This window comes from Chiloscyllium punctatum, chromosome 32 (assembly GCF_047496795.1).
Source record: "Chiloscyllium punctatum isolate Juve2018m chromosome 32, sChiPun1.3, whole genome shotgun sequence".
NCBI classification, from domain to species: Eukaryota; Metazoa; Chordata; class Chondrichthyes; order Orectolobiformes; family Hemiscylliidae; genus Chiloscyllium; species Chiloscyllium punctatum.
This window is the reverse complement of record NC_092770.1, coordinates 52,039,032-52,055,452: the sequence shown is the minus strand read 5'-3', so window position 1 is coordinate 52,055,452 and position 16,421 is coordinate 52,039,032. Positions and strand designations below refer to the sequence as shown.

Sequence of the window (16,421 nt, the reverse complement as noted above, 5' to 3'; positions counted from 1 at the left end):
GAAAACTCTCAGTGGATCAGGCAGCAGCTGGAGAGAGAGGAATTGCTTGTTTAAGCCTTTGATCGCTTTAACCCATTTGTGGCAGCACTACATATACCAGCTGCTTATTACAACATGAACTGGAAAAAGTCAATCTGTTTTAGCTATTTCAAACTTTTCAAAATAATGAGCGAATCAATTACATTCATGCAGAAACAAATGTTTTCAGTGGACACTGACTTGCAATTGGACCAAGATTCTTAAATGAGAACTCCTCCAATTTTGAGAATGGATCAGATTAGGAACTGAATTCACGAAGTGTTGCAGCCTGTTGAAATTCTGATCTTGATGTTAGGCATCACTCAGTCATAGCACATTTCCCCTTAATCAGAAAGTGTGCGGGTGCATGTGTGTTCAGAGATTTGAGCATAAAACATAGCTGGCACATCACTGCAATACAGAGGGAGTGCTGTGTGGAGTAAAGAGTTAACGATACCTTTACTCTAATAATAGCTACCGAGCATGTGCGTAAGGAACTGTGTCAGGCTGACGTAAGATCACGTACAACTGGGACCTTTTGTTGTTCATTGACATGGGAGTGGATTTGCCTCTAGCAACAACACAGATGTGATCTTTACTACATGCTAACTATTGGAAAGCCATAGTGCGGCATCTCAAATGGACATAAAAGATTCCATTACAATACTTTGAAGAAGAACAGGGAATCCTGATCAATACTAATCCTTTAACTACATTGTGAAAACAAATTATTGGGTCATTATCTCATTGTTGTTCAGGGGACTTGGCTGCATGCAAATTTGCCACCGGATTTCCTTCAGTACAACAATGACATAGTTCAAAATAATTTAACCGTCAGTAATTGCACTAGATGTCATAAATTCAGAGAAGCTGTAATATAAATGCAAGTCTATTTGCTTTGACTTCTTTAAAGTACACAATGTAAACACTTGCATAGCAAAAAATGTTTTTTTTTCACTTATTCATGAGATGTGGGAATTGCTGGCTGGATTAGCCTTTATTGCCCATCCCAACTTGCCCATGAGAAGATGATGGTGAGTTACCTTCCTGAGTCTGTGCAGTCCTTGGCATGTGGGAGACCCATAGTACCATTAATTAGTGAGTTCCAGATATTAAGCCAGCAACAATGAAGAATTGGCAATGTACTTCCAAAGTCAGGATTGTCTGTGACTTGTAGGGAATTTGAATTTGGGTTCCCATGCATCTGCTTCCCTTGTACCTCTAGGTGGGTTCAGATGGTATTGTTGAGAGAGCCTTGGTGTGTTACTACAGTACATCTTGTAGATTGTACATACTGCTGCTAATGTACATCAGTGGTGGATAGAGTGAATATTGAAGGTGGTGGTCAGGCTACTTTGCCCCGGAGAGTGTCAAACTTCTTGAAGGAAGTTGGAGCCACAATCATCCAGGCAAATGGAAAGAATTCAATAACCCTCCTGACTTGTGCCTTGTAAATGGTGGACAGGCACTGGGAGACAGGGGTGAATTACTCGCCACAGGACTCCTAGCCCTTGACCTGCTGTTGTAGCCACAATATTTACATTGTTCGTCCAATTCAGTTTCTGGTCAATGGTAACCCCCAGGATATTGATAATGGGGACATTTAGCAAAGGTAATGTCATTGAATGTCAATAGGTAATGCTTAGATTCTGTCTTCATTTTGATGGTTATTTCCTGGCAATTGTGTGGTGCAAATGCTATTGTCTACTTGACAGCCCAAGCCTGGATACTGTCCAGTTTTTTTTTGATATATTTGGATACCAATCGCTTTAGTAATCTGAGAAGTTGTGAATGGTGCTGAATAATGTGCAGTCATCAGCAAACATCCTCACTTCTGACCTTATGATGGTTGGGTTTAGAATGCTACCATGAGGAACTCTTACAGAGATTGCTTGGAGCTGAGATGATTGACCTTCACTTCCTTTGTGCCAGTTATGAAATGGATTTCATTGAAACAAATTGAGCTCCTTGCCTGATGGTAATGGTAGAGTGAGCAATATGCCAGACCAGGCTACAGATTGGGTTGTTGATGTTCCAAAGATGCCCTCTTTTACTATCACTTGTAAATAATGACATTCAATATGGCAACTTAATATTCACTTATTTGAATCTTACTACATGGTGGCGATGGTGAGCACACTCAAGGAAACAGAAGCAATGGAAGTGAAGCTCAGTGCTATAGTTGCAGGCTAAGGTAGGTCAAAACTGGTCCAGCAATCCAACTACTGGACCAACTACTAGGAATGGGAGGAAAACTGAAAAGCTGCCTAGCAGTAGAAAGCTAATAGCATGCTGGCCTTCATAAAAAGAGGCAATGAGTATAGAAGCAAAGGGGTCCTTCTGCAGTGTACAGGGCCCTGGTGAGACCGCACCTGGAATATTATGCACAGTTTTGGTCTCCAAATTTGAGGAAAAACATTCTGGCTATTGAGGGAGTGCAAGCGTAGGTTCACAAGGTCAATTCCTGGAATGGCGGGACTATCTTAAGCTGAAAGATTGGAGTGACTGGGCTTGTATACACTTGAGTTTAGAAGGCTGAGAGGGGATCTGATTGAGACGTGTAAGATTATTAAAGGATTGGACACTCTGGAGGCAGGAAGCATGTTTCTGCTGATGGGTGAGTCCTGAACCAGAGGACACAGTTTAAAAATAAGGGGTAGGCCACTTAAACCAGAGTTGAGGAGAAACTTCTTCACCCAGAGAGTGGGGGGTGTATGGAATGCTCTGCCCCAGAAGGCTGTGGAGGCCAAGTCTCTGGATGCTTTCAAGAAAGAGTTGGATAGAGCTCTTAGGGATAGTGGAATCAAGAGTTATGGGGATAAGGCAGGAACAGGATACTGATTGAGGATGATCAGCCATGATCATAATGAATAGTGGTGCTGGCTCGAAGGGCAGAATGGCCTACTCCTGTATCTCTTGTCTATTGTCTATTGCAGGAGGCGAAGGACTTTAAATACATAAGCACATAAGAAGATAAGAATTAGGAGCAGGAGGAGGCAATTCAGTTTCTCGAGCGTACACCATTATGGATTACCATCATGGATGATCTTATGTCATCCTCAACTCCACTTTCCTGCCGGCTGTCTGTAACCCTTCAACCCATTATTAATTAAAATCTGTCTATCTCCTCCTTAAATGTACTCAATGTTCCAGCAACCACCACATTCTTGGGAAGTGAATTCCACAATTTCATGACCCTTTCAAGAAGTAACTCCTCCTCATCTCTCTCTTAAAACTGCTACTCCTTTGTCTAAAATAATGACCTCTCATTCGAGCTTGCTCACAAGGGAAAGCATCCATTGTATGTTTACTTTGTCAATCCTCATCAGCATCTTATATACCTCCGTTAGGACTGCCTCCAATGTAACTACATTACCTCCTCAAGTAAGAGGGCCAAAATTGTACACAAGATTCCACATATAATCTCACTTCTGCCTTGTACAAGTGCGGCAACTCTTCATTACTTTTATATTCTATGCTTTTAGCAATAAATATCAACATTTCATTTGCCCTCCTTAATCCCTGCTGTAACTGCATTCTAAATTTCTGCAATTTATACATGAGGACACAAAGATCCCGCTGTTGCAAAGCACCCTAAAGTTTCTCTCCATTTAGGTCAGTTTTCTTTCTATTCTTTCAGCCAAAATTGGATTATCTCATTCTTTTCCATGTTAAACTCCATTTACCAAATTTTGGCCAACTCACATAACCTATCCATATCCATTTGTACATTCTTATTTCTTCATTGAACTTATTTTCCCAACCTATTTCAGTATCATTTGCAAATTGTTTACAGAACCATCAATTTCTGTATCCAAACCATTAATATAGATTGTAAATAGTTGGGGCCGAAGGACTGAGACCTGTAATACCCCAATAGACATATCTTCTTGTTCGACAACACTGAATGTTTGCATAAGTTTACAACAGAACAAGAGTGCACAGAATCAAAGACTGTATCGGTTTTCATTTCCAAATATATCGATAATGCTAAAGTGATATACAATCCCATGGTTGAATAGCCATTTATGTGAGAAGAAATTCAACAATTAGTTACTAAGTTACACCATAGCCTGTATCATACACGGTCACGCTGTTCCTTTGTAGTGCGAATAGCAAGGAGGATCTGCCAGATCTGCTGATTGCCCTGCGGCTCTCCTTGGTCCTGGGTACGACACACTATTGGCCACTTACATGTTTGCACGACACTTAATGTGGAGGGCCTTCCCCACAGAAGATGGCATTGAATTCTCACCGACTCTCCAGCTGGCAGGCTAAACCCTCATCAGTCAGATTAAATTCCACCCACTGGCTTAGTTGGCACACCAGTAGAGTGAGAAAAGTTTTACATGAACTAACTGGGCCTGAGATTTTTTTAATGAGTAGCAGTTCGTGGATAAATGGGTTCTGCCAGTCCTTACAGTTACTTAAATCAGAGAGCAAGCATTGTTAGCAACTCTAATTATTCCCACGGTGTTGCTATGTTCTTCTCCACATAGACCCTTGACAACACCAGTGGTGCAGTCAGCCAATCAGGCAAATGAAAGGAATCAATGTCGGCTATTTTAAGGTTTTCAGATCGGTACACGATTGAAGAACAAGGTGAATCAGCTGATAACTGAGTGTACAGTCATTGCAGTGCACTGATGGGCTCTTACTAAACCTTCATAGTAAAACTATTATATCTATTTACCTTCTTGATAATGAGAGTAGAGTCTGGCACTAATCTTTATTTAGAGGAGACAGGGTAACCTACATATATAATGCCTTTCTACCAGTTGGTGTTGTCAGTATTATAGACAGTGCTGTCACTGAAACTGCATCTCAGCAAGGAAAAAGAAAATTATATTTTTTTAAGAATGCTGAATATAATTAGTGTATAGTCTCTACAATGGCAAATAGATGGCAGTTAGATTTACACCTTTTGTTCAATCTCTGGGTTACTGGAAGCATTCAGAAACTGTTCAGACTTTTTCTCTTGTGGTTTTGGTGTCAATGGAACGATCTGAATTACAGCTGTAAAAATGGCTGTTAGCCATCTATTGGAATATGTCGCACCACTGGTAATCAGGCTTGATGACAAGTCACTCGTATGTGGGAAGTTGTGTAAGTGAGACAGTGACATTAATGTGCAGTCACTGATTGGGAAAATGGTCAATTTGTTTCATAATTAATATTTTAAATTTGAGTGCATTTTATAAGTTTCTTTCCAACCAAGACAATATGCGAGCATGATAGTTATTCAAATTTTCAACCAAACATCAAAATATCAATCACAGTCATACCATTATTAAAGGATTGGACACTCTGGAGGCAGGAAGCATGTTTCTGTTGATGGGTGAGTCCCGAACTAGAGGACACAGTTTAAAAATAAGGGGTAGGCAGACTGTGAGGACAGGCATAATATTTCTTAATTATTTTCATCATTTGCAGGACATTTTCATCATTTGTGGGCCTGCTAAAAACCAGGCATGAGCCCTTCAGATCAGGAGACCCACTCAAATATAAGTATTAGATTAGGTTAGATTACTTACAGTGTGGAAACAGGCCCTTCGGCCCAACAAGTCCACACCGACCCGCTGAAGCGCAATCCACCCATTCCCCTACATTTACCCTTTTATCTAACACTACGGGCAATTTAGCATGACCAATTCACCGGAGCACCTGGAGGAATCCCATGCAGACACGGGGAGAATGTGCAAACTCCACACAGTCAGTCGCCTGAGTCGGGAATTGAACCCAGGTCTCTGGCGCTGTGAGGCAGCAGTGCTAACCACTGCCCCAAACTAGACACCCAGACAGACACCCAGCAACTATGGCAAGGATTGAATGACATCACAGGTTCTAAAAAGAGACAGTGCAATATAGCAGATGATGTCACATCCCTCCCAGATCATCTCAATGCCTTCTATGCTTTGAGCAGAATATCGGCAGAGAGGTAGCACCTATTCCGACAAGTCCTGACGAACGTATCCCAACAGTCACTGCATCAGAGGTCAGATCAGTTTTTCTTCTGTTAATTCAAGGAAAGCAATGTGACCAGATGGAGTACCAGGCTGTGCACTCAGAGCATGCACAGATCAACTGGCAGAGACCTTCTTGGACATTGTCAACCTCTCCCAGCAGCAGGCCACTGTCCCTGCCTGTTTCAAGATAGCCATCCCTGTGCCTAAGGAGGCTCATGCAACTTGTCTCCATGACGACCGCCCAGTGGCTCTAACATCGATGGTCATGAAGTGGTTTGAAAGGTTGGACATGTCATTAATTAACTCCAGCCTCCCCACTACTCTTGACCCTCTCCAATTTGCATTTCGGACCAACAGATCCACGTCAGATGCCAAATCACTTGCCCTTCACTCCTCCCTAGAACATCTTGACACCAAGAACAGCTACATAAGAATCCTACTCATTGACTACAGTTCAGCCTTCAACATAATTATCCCCTTGAGACTGATTATAAACTTAGTGATCTTGGGATAAACCCTACTCCTAACACACAGGCCACAATCAGTGAATCTTCACTAACACTCAACACTGGAACTCCTAGGGGTGCATACTCAGCCCCCTACTGTACTCACTGTATACCTATGACTGCGTCACCAAATACCAGACTAACGCCATTTACAAGTTTGCTGATGACAACACCATAGTCTGTCGAATCTCAGATGGCAACGAAACAGACTACAGACGGGAGGTGGAAGACCTGGAAAAATGGTGCACTGAGAACAACCTAACGCTCAATGCCGGCAAAACCAAGGAACTCATTATTGACTTTCAGTGGGATGTTTCTCATGACCCCTTCACATTAACAGCACATTGGTGGAACGAGGGAGAATGTCAAGCTCCTGGGAATGGTCATCCACAACAAGCTTTGCTGGACTCTTCATGTGGACACATTGGTTACAAAGGCCCAACAACGTCTCTTCTTCCTCAGGCAGTTAAGGAAATTTGGCATGACAGCGAATACCTTGCTAACCCATCACCCATTTCTGGTCTTATGATGGTGGGAAGGTCAATGATGAAGTAGCTGAAGAAGGCTGGGCTTAGGACAGTAGGGTAAAAACGCCATGATCACCACCACTTCCGCCTCCACCAGCGCCACTCACCTGCATTCTGCTGACATGCGCCCCACAGACCCCACTGTCACTATCCCCACACCCCAGAACCCCGAGGGCAACATTACCCCAGCTCATGCCTCCACCCCCATTCCCCCCACCATCACACCCACTCCAGGTACTGGCTCCGACCCCACTCCCAGCTCCACACCCACAACAGATCCCAGCTCCCGGCCCTGCCGAGTTTTCACCATCCCTCCAGACCTCCCACTCACTGAGGACGAATGATCAGTCCTCAGCAAAGGACTCACCTTAATCCCCCTCCGCCCACGCATCAATGAATTTAATACATGCCGTGACATCGAACAATTCTTCCGACGCCTCTGCCTCCGAGCTTACTTTCACAATCAGAAATCCCGCCCACCTTCCGAGACCCCTTTGCCCACCTCCAACACACTGCATCCACCTGGACACCCCGTGCTGGCCTATTACCTGCCCTCGAGCTCTTCATTTCCAACTGCCGCCGGGACATTAACCGCCTCAACCTGTAGTCCCCCCTCCCCCACTCCAACCTCTCACCCTCACAACGTGCAGCCCTCCAATCCCTCTGCTCCAATCCCAACCTTACCATTAAGCCAGCGGATAAAGGGGGCGCAGTGGTAGTCTGGCGCACTGACCTCTACACCGCTGAAGCCAAACGCCAACTCGAGGACATCTCTTCCTACTGCTCCCTCGACCATGACCCCATCCCCCATCACCAAACCATCATCTCCCAGACCATACAGAACCTCATCACCTCAGGAGATCTCCCACCCACAGCTTCCAACCTCATAGTCCGGGAACACCGCACTGCCCGGTTCTATCTCCTTCCCAAGATCCACAAGCCTGACCACCCTGGCCGACCCATTGTCTCAGCATGCTCCTGCCCCACTGAACTCATCTCTACCTACCTCGACACTGTCCTATCCCCCCTAGTCCAGGAACTCCCCACATATGTTCGAGACACCACCCACGCCCTCCACCTCCTCCAAGACTTCCGTTTCCCTGGCCCCCAACGCCTCATCTTCACCATGGATATCCAATCCCTCTACACCTCCATTCGCCATGACCAGGGCCTCCGTTTTTTCCTCTCCAGACGTCCCCAATAGTACCCTTCCACTGACATTCTCATTCGTTTGGCCGAACTGGTCCTCACCCTTAACAATTTCTCCTTTGAATCCTCCCACTTCCTCCAGACCAAAGGCGTAGCCATGGGCACACGTATGGGCCCCAGCTATGCCTGTCTCTTTGTTGGCTATGTAGAACAGTTGATCTTCCGTAATTACACCGGCACCACTCCCCACCTCTTCCTCCGCTACATTGATGACTGCATTGGCGCCACCTCGTGCTCCCGCGAGGAGGTTGAGCAATTCATCAACTTCACCAACACATTCCACCCTGACCTTAAATTTACCTGGACTATCTCTGACACCTCGCTCCCCTTCCTGGACCTCTCCATCTCCATTAGTGACGACCGACTTGACACTGACATTTTTTACATACCCACCGACTCCCATAGCTACCTGGATTACACCTCTTCCCACCCTATCTCTTGCAAAAATGCCATCCCGTATTCCCAATTTCTCCACCTCCGCTGTATCTGCTCCCCGGAGGACCAGTTCCACCATAGAACACACCAGATGGCCTCCTTCTTTAGAGACCGCAATTTCCCTTCCCACGTGGTTAAAGATGCCCTCCAACGCATCTCGTCCACATCCCGCACCTCCGCCCTCAGACCCCACCCCACCAACCGTAACAAGGACAGAACGCCCCTGGTGCTCACCTTCCACCCTACAAACCTTCGCATCAACCAAATCATCCGCCAACATTTCGGCCACCTCCAAAAATACCCCACCACCAGGGATATATTTCCCTCCCCACCCCTTTCCGCCTTCCGCAAAGAACATTCCCTCCGTGACTACCTGATCAGGTCCACATCCCCCTATGACCCACCCTCCCATTCTGGCACTTTCCCCTGCCACCGCAGGAACTGTAAAACCTGCGCCCACACCTCCTCCCTCACCTCTATCCAAGGCCCTAAAGGAGCCTTCCACATCCATCAAAGTTTCACCTGCACATCCACTAATATCATTTACTGTATCCGTTGCTCCCGACGTGGTCTCCTCTACATTGGGGAGATTGGGCGCCTCCTAGCAGAGCGCTTTCGGGAACATCTCCGAGACACCCGCACCAATCAACCAAACTGCCCCGTGACCCAACATTTCAACTCCCCCTCCCACTCTGCCGAGGACATGGAGGTCCTGGGCCTCCTTCACCGCCGCTCCCTCACCACCAGATGCCTGGAGGAAGAACGCCTCATCTTCCGCCTCGGAACACTTCAACCCCAGGGCATCAATGTGGACTTCAAAAGCTTCCTCATTTCCCCTTCCCCCACCTCATCCTAGTTTCAAACTTCCAGCTCAGTAACTGTCTCCTTGACTTGTCCGATCTGCCTATCTTCTTTTCCACCTATCCACTCCACCCTCTCCTCCTTGACCTATCACCTTCATCTCCTCCCCCACTCACCTATTGTATTCCATGCTACTTTCTCCCCACCCCCACCCTCCTCTAGCTTATCTCTCCACACTTCAGGCTCACTGCCTTTATTCCTGATGAAGGGCTTTTGCCCGAAACGTCGATTTCGCTGCTTAGGACAGTAGCCTGAGGCACTCCTGGAGCTAAGATGACTGATCTCCAACAACCACAGGTATGTAGAAAGTGAGGACTGCAGATGCTGGAGATCAGAGTCGAGTGTGTTGCTGGAAACGCACAGCAGGTCAGGTAGCATCCGCAGAACAGAAAAATTGATTTTTCAGCTATAAGACCTTCATCAGGAATGAGGCTTGTGGGATGGGGTGGGGGGGGGGGGGGGGTTGGGTGTAGGGGAGTGCTGAGAGTTAGGTTGGGGCGGGAGGGGTTTGGGGTTGTGGGGGAAGGTAGTTGGGAAGGCGATAGGTAGATGAAGGTGAGGGAGAAGGTAATAGGTCAGAGAGGAGGGTGGAGCGGATAGATGGGAAAGGTGATGGACAGGTCAGGAGGGGGTGCCGCGTTGGAGGCTTGGGACTGGGATAATGTGGGGGGAGGGGAAATGAGGAAACTGTTGAAATCCACATTGATCTTGTGTGATAGGAGGGTCCCAAGGCAGAATATAAGTTGTTCTTCCTCCAGGTGTCCGGTGGTAAGGGTTTGGCGATGGAGGATGCCCAGGACCTTGACAGAGTGGGAAGGGGAGTTGAAGTATTCAGCCATGGGGCGGTGAGGTTGGTTTTTGTGGTGTCCCAGAGATGTTCTCTGAAATGATCTGTAAGTAGGCGCCCTGTCTTCCTGATGTAGAGGAGACTACATCATGTGCAACGGATACAGTAGATGACATTGGTGGAGGTACAGATAAATTTCTGTTGGATGTGAAACAACCCTTTGGGGTCTTTGATGGAGGTGAGGGGAAGATGTTTTGCACTTCCTGCAGTGGTAGGGGAAAGAGTGTGGCGTTCGCTGGTGGTGGCGGGGGGAGGGGGGGGTATCGACCTGATGAGGGAGTCACGGAGGGAACGGTCTCTCTGGAATGCTGATAGGGGTGGGAAGGGAAATATCTCTCTGGTGGTGGGGTCCGTTCGTAGGTGGCAGAAGTGGTGGAGGATGATGCGTTGTATGCGGAGGTTGGTGGGTTATATGTCAGGTATGACTCCGACTAGTGGAAAGTTTGCCCCGTGATATCCATTGATTACTTTTTTGAGGGCTCCTTGATGCCACGCTTGGTGAAATGCAGCTTTGATGTCAAGCGCTGTCATGCTTACCTTCGCTCTGGAATACAGCTCTTTCATCCATGTTTGAACCAAAGTTATAATGAGGTTGGAAGCTGACAACACCTGGTGGAACCTAAACTGGACAACACTGGGCAGGTTATTGCTGAGCAGGAAATGTTGACAGTACTGTTGATGACATCTTCCATCACTTTACCGATGATTAAGAGGAGACTGAGAGAAGATGAGAAGATCGGAATCATAGGGAAAATTATCACTCACATTTCATCCATATATTATTTTCTTCTGATAATGGGGGCAACGTAGCAGAATGGAGTTAAGAAATGGATTAGCCATGATCGAATGGCCGAGCAGACCCGATAGGCTGAATGGCCTAATTCTGTTTGTATATCTTATAGTCTTACGGTCCTAAATGCTGGCCTTTGGGCATCTCACGAATTAATAAAACTGTTTGAAGACTAAACCAAATGCATAACCATCAGCAAAGTGTAGGGAGATGTTATCAAAAGTGCTACCATGTGATATTAAGGAATAATCTGCTTACCAGTGCTCACTTCTGCTAGAGCCACTCAGCTCCAGACCTCAGCATAGCTTTGGTCCAAACAAGGAGGCTTGGAAACACTGCAATCCATGAGAAAAGTAAGATGCTGGAGATCTGAAATTAAAACCAGTAAACGATAGAGAATCTCAGCAGGTTTGGAAATGAAGGAATATTTTCCTTTATGCTCCACCACTACCCACGACTGTGGAGCACTAGGACCTTAGCTATGCCTGACTCACTTCCTGCACTTCTATCCTTGATTCTGCCCCTTTCCTCCTAGAACCATGGTAGGGTTCCTCTTCTCCTTAGTTTCCACACTTTTCCACAGGCCCACCATATGAAAAGAACCATCCTCTGCCATTTTAGCTAACTCCAGTGTGACAAACACATTTTTCCCTCTTCTATTAGCTTTCCAAAGGGATTCCCACAATGACATCCTATTCCATTCCTCTATCATCCCACTACCTTATACTCCTTCCAAGGCGTCTTCCAATACTATTACAAGATGTCCCACACTTAGGCTTTCACCACCTCACTGTCCAAGGCACCAAACACTATTTGCAGGTGAATTTAGTTGTACTGCTTTCAATCTAATCGATTGCATTTACTGCCAACAATAAGGTCTCCACACGGGGGAGACCAAACACAGACAGGGGAATCACTTTGAGGAACAGGCATGATATTAAGTTTCCGGTCACTGTCATTTCAATACACCATCCTGTTCTCATGCTAACATTTCTATCCTAGGCCTAGGATAGTTTCAGTGTTTCAGTTAATCCTAATGCAAACCAATGGACAGTATCTCATTTTAGTGTTTCAACACTTCACTGCCTTCAGAACTCAATATTGAGTTCCACAACTTCAGACCATGAACTCTACCCCACATTTTGATATCTTTCCTCCTCAGTGTCTTGTTTTCATAGTTATCCTTTCAGCAAAGTTGAACTATATTTCACTACTATGCTATTAACACCTCCTAATAACACCTACATTGAATCTGTATATTTGCTCTTGTCTACATCATCTATCAATTCCTTTGCCTTTAGTTTTTTGAAGCCTTTGATCTCAATTCTCCCTTGATTCTAACCTCTTGCTGATCTTTTTATCTGTTCCACTTGCTCCTTCCTAACTTTCTCTACAACATTAAATGGACGACTTATCCACCTCTCTTCAGTTCCGAAGATACAGTACATTGGACTCCAGCATGTTCTGTTTTTATGTCATTGGTTTGAAGTCCGAAACGTAGATAAGTTATAGAGGACAAAAAGCTACCTAATAAATCTTCAATTCTAGGAATGGTAGGTCTGAAGGGAGGAGGAAGAACATGCGACAGTGCGTTGACTTTAACTGGGAATGAAAGAATAAAGTTCAGAGATGCAGTGAGAGGAGTAGTAGCTATAGTGAAATGTTTAAAAATGTTTAAAATTTAACATTTTTAATTCCCTCATGGGACGTGAGTGTCAGTGGCAAGGCCAACATATATTCTCTCTCTCTAACTGATCTGATGATGGTGGTGAGCTGCCTTCTGTAGCCCATCTATTGTAAATACAGCCTGATGCTGTTGGGAAGGGAGTTCCAAATTTGGAAGCAGTGACACTGAAGGAATGGAGATATATTCCTCAGTCAGGATGGTGATTTGGCTGGATGGGGACCTTTAGGTGGTAGTGTTCCATGTATGTTCTGCCATTGTCCTTCTAGAGGGTACAAGTCGTAGATTTGAAAGGTGTTGTCAGAGGAGCCTTGTGTATTGTCACAGTGCGTTGTTGTAGATGGTTCAAACAATTGCCACTGAATGGTGGTGGTGAAGGGAGTAAATGTTGAAGGTGATGGATTGGCTGTCAATCAAGCAGCTGCTTTGTCCTAAATGCTCACGAGCTTCTTAAAGTATTGTTGGAGCTTCACTCATCCAGGCAAGAGGGCAGCATTCCATCACACTCCTGACTTAAGACTTGTATATTGTAAACATCCTTTGAGGAATCAGGAAGTGAGTTACTTACCTCAAAAGTCCCAGCCTCTGAGCATGTCTTTTAGCTATAGCATTTATATGACTGGTTCAGTTAAGTTTCTGATCAATTGAAATCTCTAGATGTTGATGGAAGGGAAATCAGTAATGGTAATGTCATTGAATGTCAAAGGGAGCTTGCTAGAATCACCTTTATTGGAGATGGTCAATACTACTTGCCATTTATCAGCCAAAGCCTGGATATTGTCTTGCTGCATATTGACATGATCTACTTCAGTACCATCACCAGATAATATCCCCTCTTCTGACTTTATGATGTGAGTAAGAGCTTTGATTTAGCAACTGAAGATGGGTAGGTATAGGACATGACATGGATACCCTGCATCAGACACAATTGGCCTCTAACAACAATAATTATTTTCCTTTGCGCTCAGTATGACTCGAAAGAGTTGAGAGCTTCGTCCTTTGAGCTCATCAATAGTTTGTTTTCATCTGTGTTTGCTTATGCTTGTCTGATCACAGATCCATGCACATTTTTTGAATATCTAAGCCTGTGGAGGGAGCTAGAGAATCATGGCTTGGTTCCATAGATGGATAGAACGTTCTAGAGAAGACGTGGAATCCATTGTAACAGACACATGAATGTGAAACTTCTGCAAAGAAACTTTGGAGTCAGAGTCATCTCTGCATGGCTCTCAGATAGATCAGCCAAATGGAAACCTAATGCAATTACAACACATTATCATAACAGAAAGGACTGTGGATGCTGTAAATCAGAAATAAAAGTTGCTGGGAAAAGTTCTGCAGGTCTGGCAGCATCTGTGAAGAGAAATCAAAGTTAACATTTCCAGTCCGGTGATCTTCCCTCAGAACTCTGAGCAAGGGTCACTGGATCCTAAACATTAACTCTGATTTCTCTGCACAGATACTGCCAGACCTGCTGAGCTTTTCCAGCAACTTCTGTTTTTGTTCCCAACTGTAACACCCCTGATTCTCAATGATTTCCATTTTTACAAGGCCTCCTTGTTTAGACCATAGCTGTGTGTCACTATCAGTAAGGTAAAAACAATGACTGCAGATGCTGAAAATCAAATACTGGATTAGTGGTGCTGGAAGAGCACAGCAGTTCAGGCAGCATCCAACGAGCGTCACTATCAGTAACCATAGTGAGCACTGTAAACAGATTATCATTAAGTATCGCATGGTAGAAATGTTGATGACACCTCCCTTCAGTTTGCTGATGACTGAGAGTAGGCCATCAGAGTGGTAGTGTCCCACCTCTTGTGAACAGGAAAATACAATTATTTGGACAATTTTCCACATTGGCAGTTAGACTTGTCTGGTAGCTGCACTGAAACAGTTTAGTTTGGGATCTGGCGACTTCTGAAACAATAGCTGGACAATAGCTGGAGTGTTGCAGGACCCACAACAGGGCACTGGGACTGAAGTGACAGACTCTGGTGCTGTTCCTGTATGCCCCAGTCCCTGACCCTGACACAAATGCAGCGACCCCACACCTAACCTATGTGGAGCAGCTTCAGGCCCATCCTGAGCACTAAGGCCATGTTCTCTGCCCCCGTCCTGGCTTGCCTTTGTGTTGCTACGCTAGACACCCCTATCACCGAGGTCAGGGACAGAGCCTCCTCCTCCTGTTTGTCATTATCTGCTGCTGTTCTCAACTGGACATGTCAGCTCTGCTGAGTTTTCAACCTTATTGATTTGCTGTGTTTATTCATGTGATGTTTGCTGTTTAAGATACCCGTGTTGTTATTTCACCATGTTAGCTCCTCATTTAGGTATCCTATGTCGATCCTGGCATGCTTTTCTAGACTAATCTAGAATGAGAAGTAAATTCATCAATCAGCAAGCATTTTCTATGATTACATGCTGATTTGTCTAGTGCAGCCAGAGGTTAGTAAACATTGAATTGCGCATCAAACAAGGTGGACTTGTTTCTCATTATTTTGAGGTGATGGTGTTGGATGGGATGAACAAAGCTAAAAGTCACACAACACCAGGTTATAGTCCAACAGGTTTATTTGGAAACACTAGCTTTCAGAGCACTGCTCCGAACCACCTGATGAAGGGGCAGCCCTCCAAAAGCTAGGGCTTCCAAATAAATTTGTTGGACTATAAGCTAGTGTTGTGTGATTTTTAACTATGTTTCTCATTGTATTTCATCCTGGCTTCTTATACTTTCAATTCTAAACCTTGTAAAAGTCAGAGGGGGCAAATTCAAGTGGGGTTCACAGGCAAATTTAATCCAACTACTGTCCTTGGTTTGGGACTGTTGATGAGACAACATCTTTAGTGGACATTGTACAATGAAAAAGATAAGCATTTGGTTCCAGAGGCTATTGAGCCTTGACGAAAGGCATTTCCTGGTGGAGTTTGGGAAAAGCTTTGAACTGGGTGAAGGGATTCAACAATGTGGTTGTGTTTTTCCTCTGTAGAATGTAAAAATGTTATTATTAATATAAGTAACCATATAAAATCTTCTGCTTTAAATGATCTCAGTGGGTTCTGAATTTTAGTTTATTGTAAAATTGACATGCAGTCAGAAGGGAATTTAATGAAATTAGAGGATCTTGACTCCTGGCCAGAGAGTAAATTACACTTTTTGTATTTTACAATGGTGACTAGATTGTAAAAAGTTCCCAGCAGGATGTAAAACCATATACACACAAGCTCTTTCTTTAAGGAGACAGAAATGCCATAGTCTCACCATAAAGGTTTACAATGAAGGGAACAGCTAGACAGGTCAGAGTAAATACATATATACTGTTTTCAAATTATGCATTTTAAACTAAAATAAAATGACAAGTGATTTCGCTGAATACTTGCTGCTTTTCGGGGAGACTCAGTACTTAGTTGCCAATCAATAACTGGGCAGTGGCAGGTCTTCCTCAGAATCAGCTTTTCGAAAACCGCCAGCCAAATAGAGGTTGACAGCACTTCATTGCTTGGCAGTACTACCTTCGGGGTGGTGGCCACAGCTAGCATTGCCCCATCCAGGGCCCAGCCTTGCCGAGGAATCCAGATCA

General features: G+C 44.8%; 1 protein-coding gene across 5 annotated transcripts in view; it reads right to left on the bottom strand.

Moving 5' to 3' along the window:
* The window catches only part of LOC140458170 (protein shisa-like-1), a 160,590-nt gene that overhangs the window by 21,200 nt on the left and 122,969 nt on the right, over nt 1-16,421 (bottom strand). Inside the window, exon 2 of one of the 5 annotated variants that reach the window (XM_072552368.1) lies at nt 11,418-11,528. The exons of the other annotated variants lie outside the window; for them this stretch is intronic. The gene's annotated coding sequence lies outside the window, so the exon portion shown is untranslated. The remainder of the gene's footprint in view (nt 1-11,417; nt 11,529-16,421) is intronic. 5 annotated transcript variants of the gene reach the window in all.